The sequence below is a fragment of the Salmo trutta genome, chromosome 24 (assembly GCF_901001165.1).
Source record: "Salmo trutta chromosome 24, fSalTru1.1, whole genome shotgun sequence".
In the NCBI taxonomy this organism is placed as follows: domain Eukaryota; kingdom Metazoa; phylum Chordata; class Actinopteri; order Salmoniformes; family Salmonidae; genus Salmo; species Salmo trutta.
This window is the reverse complement of record NC_042980.1, coordinates 23,590,552-23,607,584: the sequence shown is the minus strand read 5'-3', so window position 1 is coordinate 23,607,584 and position 17,033 is coordinate 23,590,552. Positions and strand designations below refer to the sequence as shown.

Sequence of the window (17,033 nt, the reverse complement as noted above, 5' to 3'; positions counted from 1 at the left end):
ATGCAAACCAGGGGATGAGATTTGGGTTTTAGATGAGATGTGGGTAAGGAGGCCTGATACAGATGTCGGATTGTAATATGACCCAATCCTGCAGCAGGGGGCAGCTGGAAGCGGTGTTTGTAGGCTATACAATGCAGTACCGTACCTAGGGGGCTATGGTTTGGGGAAGGCTCTGCAAACCGACCTCAAAACATCAAGTGTCATCAAGTATTATCAAGGCTTGCTAAAGCATTGCGAACTGCCATAGCGCAGTGGTCTGAGCAGCAAGTTTCAACTCTGAGCATCAAGAAGTTCATTCCCAGTGCTGGGCAGTCGTTTTGACACTTTGTAGGAAAGGAAACTAATGGTGGTGTAGCATACTGTTATTATTTAACCAATCCAAAAGGCTGCTGCATACCTGCCTCCAAAGGCACCTACCTTAATAAGTAGCACTTTTCCAGTAGGTTACTGCCATTTGGGCCGGGATTCGAAGTCAACGTCACGTGATAACGTATTCACATTCTACATTCCACCGATTGTGAGACATTTGTAGCCATATTGTAGCCACTGTAACAGTGTGAGCAACTAAATATCTGACATGAGAATAACAAGTAAACAGCTAACAGAATCAATCTCCTCAGTACCTGTTAATGAATGAAGTTGACACCGACCAGAATAATTATCATACGGTATAGGATCCTCTCGAATATTGCTTGGTCTTCTGCGCCATCGTTGCGGACATGACAGGTAAGCTCGCATGGATGAAATCATGCAGGCTACGATTTTTTGAGATACAGTAGCTAAATACGCTATTTTACTCATTTTTTTACATTTTAGTCATTTAGCAGACACTCTTATCCAGAGCGACTTACAGTAGTGAATGCATACATTTCATAATTTTTTTTTTTTTCTGTGCTGGCCCCCCGTGGGAATCGAACCCACAACCCTGGTGTTGCAAACACCATGCTCTACCAACTGAGCTACATGTTTAAGAATGATTAATAGACAGAATAGTGGTGTTTCACTTTGAAGCTACAGGGGTTCATCCTTTTAAAGTTACAGCGTACTGCAGCAAAGCTTGCATGGTGCCGCAGAATTCTATGGCACATTATTTAAGTGTCAGCCATTGTAACCATTAAAGCGAGTTATTACTAGTTTGACCACCAGAGGGCATCTTTGAGAAGCATTTGATAGCCTTCAATAGTGGCTGTACTACAGAATTTAAAACCTTGTTTTGTAAGAACATAGTATAAGGGACTGATTTTAAGAAATGTTGCTTAATTAATTTGCTTAATATTATGGTGTTTCTATCCAAGAAAAACAAAAAACCCTCAGGGTTTCCGTTAGGATGGAATGGAAAATATGGAGCTGTACATGTGACAGTCGGGAGTAGGCTACAGTACTAACAGCATAACATTCCCACACCCTAATTGTATAATTGTAAATTAATAAATGAATAAACATCTCATTGATTTATCAAGACCAGTCCCCCATGCTTGTCTCAGAGCAGCATGGAATGGTGCTAAAATAGTTCACCACAGCGGGATTGCTTCAAATCCTATTGCTTCTAACTTTAATATGCTCTTTAAATAAATAAGACCTGGCACGGGTATCGAACCTGCATCTGTGGCAACACATTTTGTACTGCAATGCAATATCTTAGACCGCTGTGCCAATCAGCAGGCCCCATCCACAAAGTATCAAAATACAGAGAGGTGTTGGTAAAGGTATATTGTCCTGCAAACAGCCCATAATAGACTATTATCATACTGTACATGGGGTCCAGGTCAGGATAACCAAAACATTTCTTTATTAAAGACAATCATAAAGAATGTTGGTACTTATTTATTTTGATCCAAAGCCATGAATGAGTGAGTCACTCAGCTTTATATAGGTGCCGGACTATATGACTGTGCCATTAACTTGATAATGTATAACGATATTTTGGAGGATATTTCATTTTTAAAAAAAATAAAAAATGAGCGATTGTAATCTGAATAAAGGCCAAAATAATATTTGTAAAGGCCAAAACATTTATTTCCCTTTTTAGAGGGATAGAAATGCTGGGCAAATTGTGCACCGCCCTATGGGACTCCCAATCACGGTCAGATGTGTTACATAATAATAATAATAATACTTTTTGTTGTATCATTTGTTTAGTCTTTTCTAGTGGATTAAACTGAAATTGCAACCAATCACGGCCAGTTGTGATACAGCCAACCTAACTAAGAAATACATTTGACAATATAATTATCTCCTTACCCTCCTTCTGGGCAAGTCTATTGTCCAGCTACCTACTAATAGCCATAACGGCGCTGTACAACATGCCCCGTATCCCCTGCCCTCGTGCATCGAACCTCGCGCACCCACCACTATTTCAGTGGATACAGCTGGAGAACTGCAAGACAGTCCCATTGTGCACCACTTCGGGGCCATGACTAATATATACTGCTCCAAAAAATAAAGGGAACACTTAAACAACACAATGTAACTCCAAATCAATCACACTTCTGTGAAATCAAACTGTCCACTTAGGAAGCAACACTGATTGACAATAAATTTCACATGCTGTTGTGCAAATGGAATAGACAACAGGTGGAAATTATAGGCAATTAGCAAGACACCCCCAATAAAGGAGTGGTTCTGCAGGTGGTGACCACAGACCACTTCTCAGTTCCTATGCTTCCTGGCTGATGTTTTGGTCACTTTTGAATGCTGGCGGTGCTTTCACTCTAGTGGTAGCATGAGACGGAGTCTACAACCCACACAAGTGGCTCAGGTAGTGCAGCTCATCCAGGATGGCACATCAATGCGAGCTGTGGCAAGAAGGTTTGCTGTGTCTGTCAGCGTAGTGTCCAGAGCATGGAGGCGCTACCAGGAGACAGGCCAGTACATCAGGAGACGTGGAGGAGGCCGTAGGAGGGCAACAACCCACCAGCAGGACCGCTACCTCCGCCTTTGTGCAAGGAGGAGCAGGAGGAGCACTGCCAGAGCCCTGCAAAATGATCTCCAGCAGGCCACAAATGTGCATCTGTCTGCTCAAACGGTCAGAAACATACTCCATGAGGGTGGTATGAGGGCCCGTCGTCCACAGGTGGGGGTTGTGCTTACAGCCCAACACCGTGCAGGACGTTTGGCATTTGCCAGAGAACACCAAGATTGGCAAATTCGCCACTGGCGCCCTGTGCTCTTCACAGATGAAAGCAGGTTCACACTGAGCACATGTGACAGACGTGACAGAGTCTGGAGATGCCGTGGAGAACGTTCTGCTGCCTGCAACATCCTCCAGCATGACCGGTTTGGCGGTGAGTCAGTCATGGTGTGGGGTGGCATTTCTTTGGGGGGCCGCACAGCCCTCCATGTGCTCACCAGAGGTAGCCTGACTGCCATTAGGTACCGAGATGAGATCCTCAGACCCCTTGTGAGACCATATGCTGGTGTGGTTGGCCCTGGGTTCCTCCTAATGCAAGACAATGCTAGACCTCATGTGGCTGGAGTGAGTCAGCAGTTCCTGCAAGAGGAAGGCATTGATGCTATGGACTGGCCCGCCCGTTCCCCAGACCTGAATCCAATTGAGCACATCTGGGACATCATGTCTCGCTCCATCCACCAATGCCACGTTGCACCACAGACTGTCCAGGAGTTGGCGGATGCTTTAGTCCAGGTCTGGGAGGAGATCCCTCAGGAGACCATCCGCCACCTCATCAGGAGCATGCCCAGGCGTTGTAGGGAGGTCATACAGGCACGTGGAGGCCACACACACTACTGAGCCTCATTTTGACTTGTTTTAAGGACATTACATCAAAGTTGGATCAGCCTGTAGTGTGGTTTTCCACTTTAATTTTGAGTGTGACTCCAAATCCAGACCTCCATGGGTTGATAAATTGGATTTCCATTGATTATTTTTGTGTGATTTTGTTGTCAGCACATTCAACTATGTAAAGAAAAAAGTATTTAATAAGATTATTTCATTCATTCAGATCTAGGATGTGCTATTTTAGTGTTCTCTTTATTTTTTTGAGCAGTGTATATTGTCCTGCTAATAACAGGGTTACTAATATATCTGTGAGAATACCCAAGTGGCTTTTATATAATTCTAAATTAATAATAATAATCACTTTGTTTAAAAAAATAACACTATTTTGGAGATTATTTTGTTTTAAAATAATGTAAAATGAGCGAGAATAAGACCATTCTTGAACATGGGGTGAGACATTGTTACTAATTTGTAAATAAAGCCAGTTTGTTATTTAGATTGATTTATTTATGTTTTTAGAGGGAGAGAAACCATAAACCTACAGTCATCTCATGGGCCTCCCAGTTGAGGCCGGCACAGGTATTGAACCAGCATCTGTAGCAACACAGTGTTTTAGACCACTGTGCCACTCAGGAGCTGTACAACGTGACTGGTCGCGAGTAGGCTACAGTACTACTGAAAGAGCAAAATAAGTTTATCTTAGAATCAAAACCTTAGTGTAACAACAGTTTTAGTAAGTAATACTGAAGTCGTGTACAATTATCAGTTTCAATTTAGGTTTATGTCGCCCATTCATTGTCAGTTAGAGACACAGTAGCGCCTTGGGACCCAAAAGCATAATCAGTGCTCTAACTCCCCCTTGCGCTGGCCTGGAGCGATGAAGTTGTGATGCAGGGTACCGTACTAAACCACAAATTACCTCTAAATCCTGCAGCATGATCGCAAAACTTTTAGTGGAGCGACCACTATAATATTGCATTAGAGCTGCTGTTTTTTTCCTAATGAGTAGGCTTGCATTGTGATTAATTCATACAACTATCACACCTGTGCATATTATTAAATGACACAGATGTTCAAGATAACATGGTTTTATATTCTTGGATAACTAATTGAAAGGTTATATGATGCAAACTAACTAGATTAGAAGGCCTAGGCTCCTTCATCCTAATGTAAGCTAAATGTATTGGATACAAAACAAATATTGGCATGTGATGAAGGATAACATGTCCAATATAATTACATGAATGCATTGCAAACAGGATTACTGTATATAGTAAATGAGATAAATATAGCATTGTAATATTAATGATGCATTTCTCTCCCCTTCAAGGGATTAGACAGAAGAACTGCAGTCACCCAGATGCCCATACCTCAAAACCAGAAACATGTGGAGACGTCAACACTTCTAATTTGGAATATATGTTAACATTTAGGGGGGGGGGGTGTTCCGTATCTGTGCATGAGTTCTTAAAACACAGTATATTGTACAAAATAGGTCATTCCCACCAAGTGAGGGACATCTCAAGGAGATTAATCTCCAACATTCATAAACTTGTTCAGTACATGAGGGCAAGTTTAGTCATGACAGCCACAGGTTTTTTTTATACACAGGACAGGAGTTTACAGGTTTTGTTCCAGCCCTTCGCTAACAACTAATTAAACTAATTGTGGTCTAAATTGAAGACTTGCACACAGCGCGAACACCCTGGCACAGAAATCACATCTGCATTTTAGAATGAGCTTCATAAATTACAATGTCCTGACAAATCTGCATGATAAACAACATGGGTGAATCTATTTTCACCTAACATTGCGATGTTGCACTGTCCTGAATAATATCCTTGGATATAATGATTATCCTGGTGGCTGGAAGGTTCACAACAAGTTCTTTACATCTGCACGATGTCAGGGTGGGATTTCCTTCAATCTGGAACAAGCTGAGACAAGGGGGAGAAATTAAATTCACTACTCAAATTTCAGTGCTGGTTCAACTTGCTGAATTTGTAATTATTTTGTTAACGGTTTTGTATATTTTAGCCTTGGTCAAGTTGTTTACAGTAAGAGTTGAATAACTTAACCTCTAATTTTAACTAATAACACCAACCCCAATTGTGCAACACAATAGGCGAAGGAAAAGTGTCAAGAGAAACAAACACTGTATGCAGCTAGCTAGCAAAACAGTCTCCTCAACAGAATGCACAAATAACTTGGCTGGCTAGCAAGCCTAGATTGAACAGAACACAGCTGGCTGCATTTCCTAAGTTTTTCATCAGATTTTGTTAAAATCTCTATACCCTCAAAATAAGTCAGGCAGGACTTTTCTCCTGCTAAGGTAATACAATGAAGTGAAACGTGATCAGGTGCCCACTTTGGTCCCTGAAAACAAATGGGGGAAAAACTATTTGCTACATGTCTTTAGCTGGCTAGCAAGGTAATTAATTCATTATTTAAAACTGTCTGGGTCGTCACAATTGACACATTGCTGAATCTATGATTAGTTTGTTTAGATAAGCAGGATGAGATCGCCTGCTAGCTAGGTAGCTGGCTATCACTTCTGATGTGTTAACTAGTTAGCTAGGCAATGTTTGAATTCACAATTCATATGAAAGTAATTTGTTGAACATTTTAACAATTTGGTGAATAAATAAACGTTATACTTACATTTCACGAAGTCATTCCTTATTGTTCTGGAAAATCATATCCCAAAGCTGTGTTCGAATACTCATACTATCTGCACTAACCATACTATTTGTGAGAAATTGAATATGTCGTATGCCTATTGGTCATAGCATAGTTAGCCAAAAGTTTCCGGATGTCGTACTAAATTCGCCAAAATACAAATTATACAAACAGTGGACACTATTTCCGTGCTTTTAGGGCCCATAATGCAATTCTTCAGGAAATGGGCGTGGCTTCACAACGTTTTCAGTTTTTAAGAAAATGGTGGAAAATATGCAGCCGAAAGCAGATACAAATTCATTGCTTTATCTAATTATGACAAATGTTAAGCAATGTAATAAAGTAATGACTTTTCAAATAACTTACGTTTCACGTTATATTGGCTGACAATTTGTTAGCTACGCTATCCTTATGAACCGCATAGCATTACAGTAGTATGTACCGGTATCTTAGCTAGTTACCTAACGTTAGTTGGCTACTAATACATTGAATTTGCCAGGCAGTATATTAACTATATGCTATCTAATTACTACCCAACTTTTATTGACTTGATTATTCACATAATTCTTAGCTAAGTGGTATAATCGTTGTGCGTTCTCAATGGACCTTGTTAAATCTGTCTATCTACTCCGATTTCTGAGCACTCTCGTCTGAGTGTGCCAGAGCGCAGAATAATTCACAAACGCTCATCACCCGTTGAATATGGCCGGTGTCAGCAAACGCCGGCAAAAAAAGCGTAATTAAATTGTTGCCAGCAGCACAGTTACAGTCACCAACACTCTGGATAACATGAAAACATCCTAACCAGCTCTGCTAGGGCAAGTAAAATGGTCAGAGTTAGGTGTTCTCTCATTTGTGTCTAGAAGTAGCCTCCCCGGTGAAGGACACATGGGATTGGGACATGAAAATTGACATCCTGCCTCAAAAGGCTGTCATTGTAAATAAGAATTTGTTCTTAACTGACTTACCTAGTTAAATAAAGGTTAAATGTAAAAATGTAATCCTTATTAAATCACCAGCTGATATCTCATTAAACCATCAACATGCATTAAATTCACCCGCACAGCTGATCTCAATTGCACCCATTATTGGTCACCACATTACCCCTCCCTAAACGTCTTTCAAGATATGTTCGCCCTCTGGTTGGTATTGTTATCGCAACAACAGTCCTTTTTGAACAGACAGGGCAATTTATCTATTTAACAAGCATTGCGTAAAATATAAATAAAGTATTTCCTCATTTACCATGGCAATTTACCGACATTTTGTATGAATGGAAACTGATGTTGGTGTAGCCTACTGACTTATTTTATTATTATTTTTTGTGCTTAGGGTTGTTGTCCTGTTGGAAGGTGAACCTTTACCCCAGTCTGAGGTATTGAGCACTCTGGAGCAGGTCATCAAGGATCTCCCATCTCCACAGAACTCTAGAGCTCTGTCAGAGTGACCATCGGGTTCTTGGACTCCTCCCTGACCAAGGCTCTTCTCTCCTGATTGCTCAGTTTGGCCAAGCGGCCAGCTCTAGGAAGAGTCTTGGTGGTTCCAAACTTTTTCCATTTAAGAATGATGGAGGCCACTGTGTTCTTGGGGACCTTCAATGCTGCAGAAAAGTTTTGGTACCCTTCCCCAGATCTGTGCCTCAACACAATCCTGTCTTGGAGCTCTACGGACAATTCCTTTGACTTCATGGCTTGGTTTTTGATCAGACATGCACTGTCAACTGTGGGACCTTATATAGACATGTGTGTGCCTTTCCAAATCATGTCCAATCAATTGAATTCACCACAGGTGGACTCTAATCAAGTTGTAGAAGCATCAAGGATCAAACATTTCTAAAAACCTGTTTTTGCTTTGTCATTATGTGGTATTGAGTGTAGGTTGATGAACAAAAAACAATACATTGTAGAATAAGGCTGTAACGTAACAAAATGTGGAAAAGTCAGGTGGCAGGGTAAAGTTACTAGGCATCCAGATAGATAATAGTAAGAGTAATACGGTGCTGCCGTGCATTCTTCACCACTGTGAGGGTGTGGTGTGTGTGGACCATGTTAAGTCCTTAGTGATATGGACGCCAAGTAACATTTACATTTACGTCATTTAGCAGACGCTCTTATCCAGAGCTACTTACAAATTGGTGCATTCACCTTATGATATCCAGTGGAACTTAGTGATATGGACGCCAAGGAACTCCCAACCCGCTCCTCAGCAACCCCGTCGATGTGGATGGGGGTGTGATCTCTCTCTTTCCCCTATAGTCCACGGTCAGGTCCTTGGTCTTATTAACATTGAGGGAGACGTTGTTGTCCTTTCTCTGACTTTCTCCCTGTAGGCTGACTCATCGGCATAGGTGATCAAGCCTACCACCATTGTGTCGTCAGCAAACTTGATGATGGTGTTGGAGTCGTGTGTTCATGCATTCGTGGGTGAACAGGGAGTACAGGAGGAGACTAAGCACACACCCCTGGGGGGCCCCTATGTTGAGGGTCAGCGTGGCGGAGGTGTTGTTGCCTACCTCCACCACCTGGCGCCTGACCGTCAGGCAGTCCAGGATCCACTTGCAGAGGGAGGGGTTCAGTCCCAGGGTCCCTAGCTTGGTGATGAGCTTGGAGGGGACTATGGTATTGAACGCTGAGCTGTAGTCCTTGAACAGCGTTCGCACATAGTTATTTCCCTCTTGTCCAGGTGGGAGAGGGAAGTGTGAAGTGCAATTGAGATTTCGTCATTTGTCGCTGTTGGGGCGGTATGGGAAGTGGAGTGGGTCTAGGGTGTCTGGATGATGGTGTTGATGTGTATCATGACCAGCCTTTCAAAGCACTTCATAATTACAGATGTGTTTGTTACAGAGTGAAAGTAATTTAGGCAGGTTACCTTGGAACTCTTGGGAATAGGGAAAATGGTGGTCAGCTTGAAACATGTTGGGATTACAGACTGGGACAAGGAGAGATTGAAAATGTCTGTGAAGACACTTGCCAGCTGGTCTGTGCATGCTTTGAGAATGCAACTTGGTAATCCTTCTGGCCAGGTGGCCTTGTGATTGCTAACCTGTTTAAACGTTTTGCTGACATCGACCACAGAGAGTGAGATCACACAGACATCCGAAAAAACAGGGGCTTTCATGCAAGGAACAGTGTTATATTCCTTGAAGCGAGCATAAAAGGCATTTAGCTCGTTTGGGAGTTCTGCATCAATGGGCAACTCATGTCTGGGTTTCCCTTTGTTGTAATCCGTTATCCTCTGCAAGCCCTGCCACATATGACGAGCGTAGGATCTGGTGTAATAGGATTCCATCTTCCTCCTATATTGTCCTTTTGCATGTTTGATGTCTCATCAGAGGTCACAGCGGGCTTTTTGTCCATGTCGGTGTCCTTGTAATCGGTAGCTCAAGTTTTTAGCCCAGCATAGATATTGCCTGTAATCCATGGTTTTTGGTTTGGATACATTCTTATAGTCACTGTGTGGATGACATAATCTATGCACTTATTGATGAAACCCATGACTGTTATGGTAAACTCCTCAAAGCTATGGATGTATCCCAGAACACATCCCAGTCTGTACTAGCAAAACAGTCTTGTAGCGTCACGTCTGTTTCATCCGGCCACTTCTGTATTGAGCGGATCACATTTTAAACAATTCAAAGCCAAAGAAAGAGCTAACACTTGGTTTTCTTTTGAGCTGTCTGAGCACATTCAGAAATCAGGCCTGGGCCAAAGCAAGGAAAACTGACTATGTAATGGACTGGCAGTCTTTCAATTGAGAAACCAATCTATTTTTTAAGCTATATCTCTGACTCTGCTGGTGATCCTTAAACATTTTGGAAGACAGTAAATGCACGGAACCGTACAAATTCCTCTTCTTCCCTGCCTAAGCAAGTTCTGTCTGACTCTGGCATAACTGAGAAGAATGGAATAAGTGACGCTTTTAATCATCATTTTATCTTGGCAGGGTTTTTATTTGGGAGAAACTGTGGTTTAATTGACCCTGGTCAATCAATTGACTGCTCTTCCCGCTGCCAGCCTCTAGCTGACTCAACGGTTAACCCGTGAACTTCTAGTGAATCTTTCTTTTAATTTCAACAATTTACTATCTGTGATGTGCTAGATGCCTGGCTTAAGATTGGGGTAAAAAAATCCACTGAGGCTGATATGCTTGATCCATTTTTGCTGCAGGTCTCTGCCCCCCTGATTGCTGAATCATTAACCCATATTTTTAACCTGACAATTATATGTCATACTATCCCCAAGGTTTGGAAGGCGGCCCATGTACTCTCCCTTCAAAAAGGTGGTGACCTAAATAATTAATCGCTGTATTTCTAAACTTTCTTGCCGAGCTAAAATATTAGAATCCTCGATTCATTCTCAGCTAAGATCTTTTATCTTTGCCATGTATTCTAAATGTACATCAGTTGGATTTTAGACCAGGTCATAGCACTATCTCCGCTGCATTCCTTGTTATGAATGATGTGGTCAACTGTATGTATAAAAGACAACATTGTGCTGCCCTCTTCATTTACCTGTCAGAGGCTTGAGATACTGTTGATCACTCACTGCTAATTCAGAGGCATTCCTCAATTGGCCTAGACCAGGCTGCATGTAAACTGGTTTAAAAATAACTTCACAGATTGAGTTCTATGTTAAATCAGGTTTACTGGATTTTACTAAAGGTGTCCCGCAGGGGTCGATTCTGGGTCCTATACTTTTAACTGTTTCCATTAACAATATCGACTTGTCTGTAAAAAAACTGGAACCTGCACTTGTATGCCGATAATACTGTTGTGTATGCAATTGCCCCCACGGTTTACCAGGCACTATCTGAACTACAGTCTGCCTTCATTGCACTACAGAAATACTTTATTGATCTGAAATTAATATTGATTGCAGGTAAAACTAAATATATGTTGTTCTCTAGAGCGCATAAAAATAACTCTGATGATTTAAGCATATGTACTTTGGATGGTGTCCATATTGGTCGTGTCCCTGCATACAAATATCTGGGCATCTGGATAGATGAAAAGCTGTCTTTTCAAAAGCATATTGATGAGTTAGTAAAGAAGCTGAGAATAAAAATTGGCTTCTTCTATAGAAATAGATCCTGCCTCTCGCTAAATAGTAGAAGGCAGATTATTCAGTAGACATTCCTATCGGTTCTAGACTATGGTGTCATCATCTATATGAATGCAGCTGCTAGTTCGTTAAAGCCGTTAGATGCAGTTTATCATAGCACACTACAATTTTTAGCGGGTGACCATTTTAGTACTCATCACTGCATTCTCTAGCAGAAAGTTGGTTTGCCCTCTTTGATGTCACGTAGGTTGATAGATTGCTATGTTTTCATTTATAAAGCCCTTTTTACTAAAAGTCCCACTTCACCTAATATCTTTACTAAACTTTAGACATACGAGTTACCAAACCCGGTCTCAGGGATGGCTAACTCTGGAAATTCATTTGGTCTCTACGGAGGTAGGTAAATCAGCTTTTAGTTTTCTTGCACCTTATTTGTGGAACAATCTTCAAAATGTTCTTAAAATTGGATGTTTGTTGCCTCTAGGGCAATTCGGAAGGCTGATTGAGAACCTTATTTCTGATTTGTTTTTTATGGCCATGTTTTTCCTTCTACTTGCATTTTGTATTTATATTGATGTGTAATTTATATTTTCTGTAATTTATATAATTCAGGGCTCATCTGTAAAAGAGACCTTGGTCTCAGTATGACTCCCTGATAAAATAAAATGTTAAATACATTTTTTTTTTTTAAATCACTGGTACTTCCTGTTTAAGCTTCTGTTTGTAAACGGGAAGGAGGAGAAGGGAGTCATGATCAGATTTGCCGAAGGGAAGACGAGGGAGGGACTTGTATGCAATGAGAAGTGAGGTATGACGTTTTTACGTTTCCCTGCGTTAAAGTCTCCGCCCACCAGAAATGCTGTCTCTATGTGAGCGGTTTCTTGTTTGAATATGGCCCCATACTTGTGGAGGGATGTAGACAGCCGTGATAATTATGGATGACAACGCTCTTGGTAGATAAAACTGTATGCAGCTCACCATGAGGTATTCTATAGCTCAGGATTTCCTTCACACTTGAAGCAGCACACCAGTTCTTATTTATGATAAAACGCACTTCACCTCCTTTCAACTTCCTCGAAGTCTCCTGCCGCTGCATGGAGAATCCACAGAGTACTAGGTGCATAGCGTCATCCTCCAGCCACGTTTCTGTATGACATATAATATTGCAGCTTTTCAAGTCTCTCTGATAGGAGACTTTCGAACAAAGCTCATCCATCTTATTCTCGACTGATTGGACATTTGCCAATATAACGGAGGGGACCACCGTTCATTTATCTCTTTGCCTCAATTTCACCAGGCCTCCACCTCGTTTCCCACGTCTACACCTGTAGCGTTTTGGTAGCCCATAGAACAAAGGAATAGGGTCCGGTATGAACAGTGCAACAGCAGAGTTGAAGTCATATTTGAAGTCAAATTCAAGGTTAGTAACTGTCGATGTGATGTCCATAAGTGCTTGGCGGTCATATGTGATAATAGTATGAACTTTCTGTACAAAAAAAGTAAAGATAAACACGATAAAAGTCACTATATAGTAAAGTTGGGTTGGAACTCGCCCTTCTCCGTCGGCGCCATGTATGCCTCTTACAAAGATGGACAAACAGATTCCCTCCTTCCCTGTTTGTTTTCTTATAGAAACAAAGGTTAGCCAAATACTGGCTTGATGGAGACAAACACACAAGCACACACACAGGCAGTGGCGGATTTAGATATAGGCGACATGGGCAGTCGCCCAGAGCGGCATCTTGCTGGGGGCGGCACGGGGCGCCCGCACAAAAAATATTGGAATGGTGACATTTGTGCGATCGGATTTCTATCGCTCATTTGCACGTCACGTCAATGATATCATGTCACCGTGTGGGACTGTGGGTCAATTAACTTTGTCGGAGTGGGAGCCCTGATTCTAGGGGGGGTTCGCCCAGAGAGCCATATAATGCTAGAACCGCCACTGCACACAGGCACACACACGCATGCACACACAGGACATCAGCACACTCAAACACCGAGACTACAGCCTACCACTCAGGTCTGGGGAATCTGCTGCACTGGATCCTCTCAGCACAAGGCAACCTGAACAACAATGACCCTGGACATACTGTATGTTGATGGCTATAGACTATGTTCGGAAGATGTACAGTATAACCATACATGCGTTATTGTCATTTAAATACTTGTTCACCAAGACCGTTCCTACTCTTCAAGCTGTGTTTTGGTTTATCATTGCTTAGCTGTTTCGAAGCCATACCTATTGGATGGCTTTTTCTTCAGCAGTAAACTCACTACATTCATATTAAATGCAACAATTCAAAGTTCCTGCTTGATGTTTTGAGAATTACATACAGTGTCATGAAAAAGTATTTGCCCCCTTTCTGATTTTCTCTATTTTTAATGCTGAATGTTATCAGATCTTCCACGAGGTTTTGGTTGAAGATCTGATAACATTCCTTACCAAAAATATGCAAAAATAGAGAAAATTAGAAATGGGGCAAATACTTGTTCACGGCACTATAGTTCCACTTGTTTTCAAAAGTCCTCATTAATGACACATGAAACGGTTTTGCAAGTGAATTCTCTTTTAGTAACGCTACTCTGATCTAAGTCAAATTAATTGATATTCAGCATATTACCTTCTAAAGTTGCCTGGGGAAGAAAACATAAGGACTTCCACACATTTATTTCTAAAATAAACTCCCAGGTTTTCATGGCAACAAAGTGCAAAGATTTTTGGTGCTAAACATTGGCTGCCGTCAATATGCCCAACCTCTCTACCATGTGGACAACATTTGAGAGGTAGAAGATTAATCAGCTGCCATGCTATAATTAGAGCAACAATGCCTTCTACACAAAATAATATGTTTAGACAGAGCATCAAAAGTATGGCCATGGAAAAATTAATTGCATTGCTATTATTTAAATGACTGACAGGTTTACATAACCGACAACATGTAACAGACATGCTGTATCTGCGGTACTTATGGTCATATTATTTTTGAATCAACAACTGGTCCATTAGTTTCACAGCTAACTTCAAATAATACTAATTGCTGTTTTGAAATTGGATGATAAGAGTAGGCTACTTTTGTCTGCCGAGTTTGTGTTATGTCTGTCTGTCTCCTCCCCTCGTCTGGGTGAGTGGTTAAAACCCCAACCTACCGGTCACACTGAGTTCTATGAGAGACAAATGGGTAGCCATCTCAGCTCTTTAAAAACCGACTAAAGGGCTTTCAAGCTTTCAAACCTGACAGGTAAAAGAGAGGCATTATTCCCCCCCACCCCACCCCCGTTAGCTGATTCATCTGAATAGCAGCCAGAAAACTATAATGGCACTTTGATTTGAAGATTTTAGAACAGGGTTGGTTGTGTGGGGGATTTTTTTGAAAAGGCTCCCTAATCACCACTTTCTCCTTTAAGTGGTGTCAGCGAAAGGCCAGAACAACAGAATTGAGGGCTGAAAGTGCTTGTTTGAAGGAGCTTTACCGCTGGTTTGTTAAGACTGTAGAAATGTAACAGTGTTAATGATGCTTTTTGGCATTATCTCTGGGCATCCATTTAATTTTTATTGCCTCTGACAAATTCTCTGCCACTGTAAATCTGTCTAATGAGATGAACAGTCAATCTCTAATACAGGAAATATTGCCAGACAATACCACAGCTACTGTGTGTCATAATAACCTTGAAGGACAATGAAATACTATTTGTTAAAATGAGCATCTACAGTCACGTTCAACTCAGTGCCATTATCCCTGCAAGGTGAAGTATTGGAAAGTATTGAAACAGGTGCCCCAATATTTTTTTACCCTTTTCTTTTTGAGAAAAAAACTATTACTTGTTAAACTAAGATTTCTCTGAACAATTGTAATAATATAATTTTCACCAAAAAATAGAATACAATATAGCTCAGCATTTTGGACTTGACTCTACGCATGTTCCTTACTTAACCTTAATCCGTGAAAACTATGCTGTACATTGGTGTATCTTTTCAGGCCACATACATTTTAAGGCTTCTTTATTTTGGAGTCAGCTTTATCAAAACCAAGGGCTAAGGGCTGTTTCACAGAAAAAGTACATTTCCATTAGCTATTGTAGAGGGCTGGATGGATAAGGGCTGCCAATTTGTGATGTTATTCCTCCCAGACCCAAGGAGACGCCAACACAGAGCCCAGAACAGTGGGGTGTTGTAGGGAGACATAAAAAGATAATTCAAAATTCTAGTTCTTCTTCAAATGGATCCCACGTAAGTTGGAGTGCTGCAGTGACGAGATACTGCACACTCCATGTGGGCGACATAAATAAGACTAACATGATGAGGTAAGATTTTGAGATCTATTGATTTAAGTCAAGATATCGTTTGGAAATACTACCTAGTACAGCAGTTCCCAAACTATGGGGTCGCCTGATATGAAAATGGGGTCATCAAGAAAAATATATATACTTGTTTTCTTGGATATATTTTTTTCAGGATTTTGAAAATTCACCGCGAGCCCATTTTTCTTATCAGGCGACCCCTAATTTGGGAACTGCTGTACTAGGTAGTATTTCCATACTATATCTTGACTTAACTTAATTGATTTAAGTTAAAACTTACTTTTGAGAAAAAGGCCCTTGAATGTTTTGGTACACTTACTGGATAGCTCTTCTTTGTCTACACTTATTCAGCATTGTTCACACCCTCTTAAGCCTTAGCCCCACCCATCTCTTTAAGGAGTCACATGTGAGGCCATGTGCTAAACAGAATGAGTAAGGTAGTGTAGTAAACAACCAGAGCTTTCAAGACTAAAAGTGGTTTAAGTAATAGCTTACATTAAGGAAAACGTTCAGGTACAACTGCACTTTATCTAGTCCTTGACCTATATCCTAATCTGACTTTATGTCCAGATAGAAATATTGTATAAATATTGTATAATTATTAGATGATGCTTACCCAGACACTTGTCTAAATTGATGGGTAATGTGAAAGAAATCCTTTAACCACCCCCCAGCCACATCTAGCTAACTGGATGGGTCACCATTGTCCAGACATGTACACATGTTCAATAGAGGGCCATAATCACCCCCAAACACACCTGGCTAACTTGATGGGTCATGTAATCATTGTTTTAGGAAGTGGAGTCTTTTGTTTAGACATGTAGCTAGCTAGCTAGCTAGCTAAACAATGAACCATAATCCAAACCCATAGCTACAGTAACAACAGATTGTCATAGCTAGCCACCATGAATGAAATGCTGGAGTTTGAATCTGCAGGTAGCTAAAGCTAAGCAACTAGGTTCAATGTTCGCTAGCTAACATTAGGCTATAACTAACAATGCAAATTGATTTCTGAAATACAGTGAGGGGAAAAAAGTATTTGATCCCCTGCTGATTTTGTACGTTTGCCCACTGACAAAGAAATTATCAGTCTATAATTTTAATGGTAGGTTTATTTGAACAGTGAGAGACAGAATAACAACAACAAAAATCCAGAAAAACGCATGTCAAAAATGTTATAAATTGATTTGCATTTTAATGAGGGAAATAAGTATTTGACCCCCTCTCAATCAGAAAGATTTCTGGCTCCCAGGTGT

At 41.0% G+C, this 17,033-nt stretch overlaps 1 protein-coding gene and 1 long non-coding RNA gene across 9 annotated transcripts in view; both read right to left on the bottom strand.

Moving 5' to 3' along the window:
• The window catches only part of lrp1bb (low density lipoprotein receptor-related protein 1Bb), a 441,142-nt gene that overhangs the window by 319,138 nt on the left and 104,971 nt on the right, over positions 1-17,033 (bottom strand). The window lies entirely within an intron of this gene.
• Positions 4,982-6,547, bottom strand: LOC115160967 (uncharacterized). Its single transcript, XR_003869152.1, has 2 exons — positions 6,398-6,547; positions 4,982-5,673 (listed from the first exon to the last, which is right to left on the bottom strand). It is a non-coding gene; the product is annotated as an uncharacterized LOC115160967 (long non-coding RNA).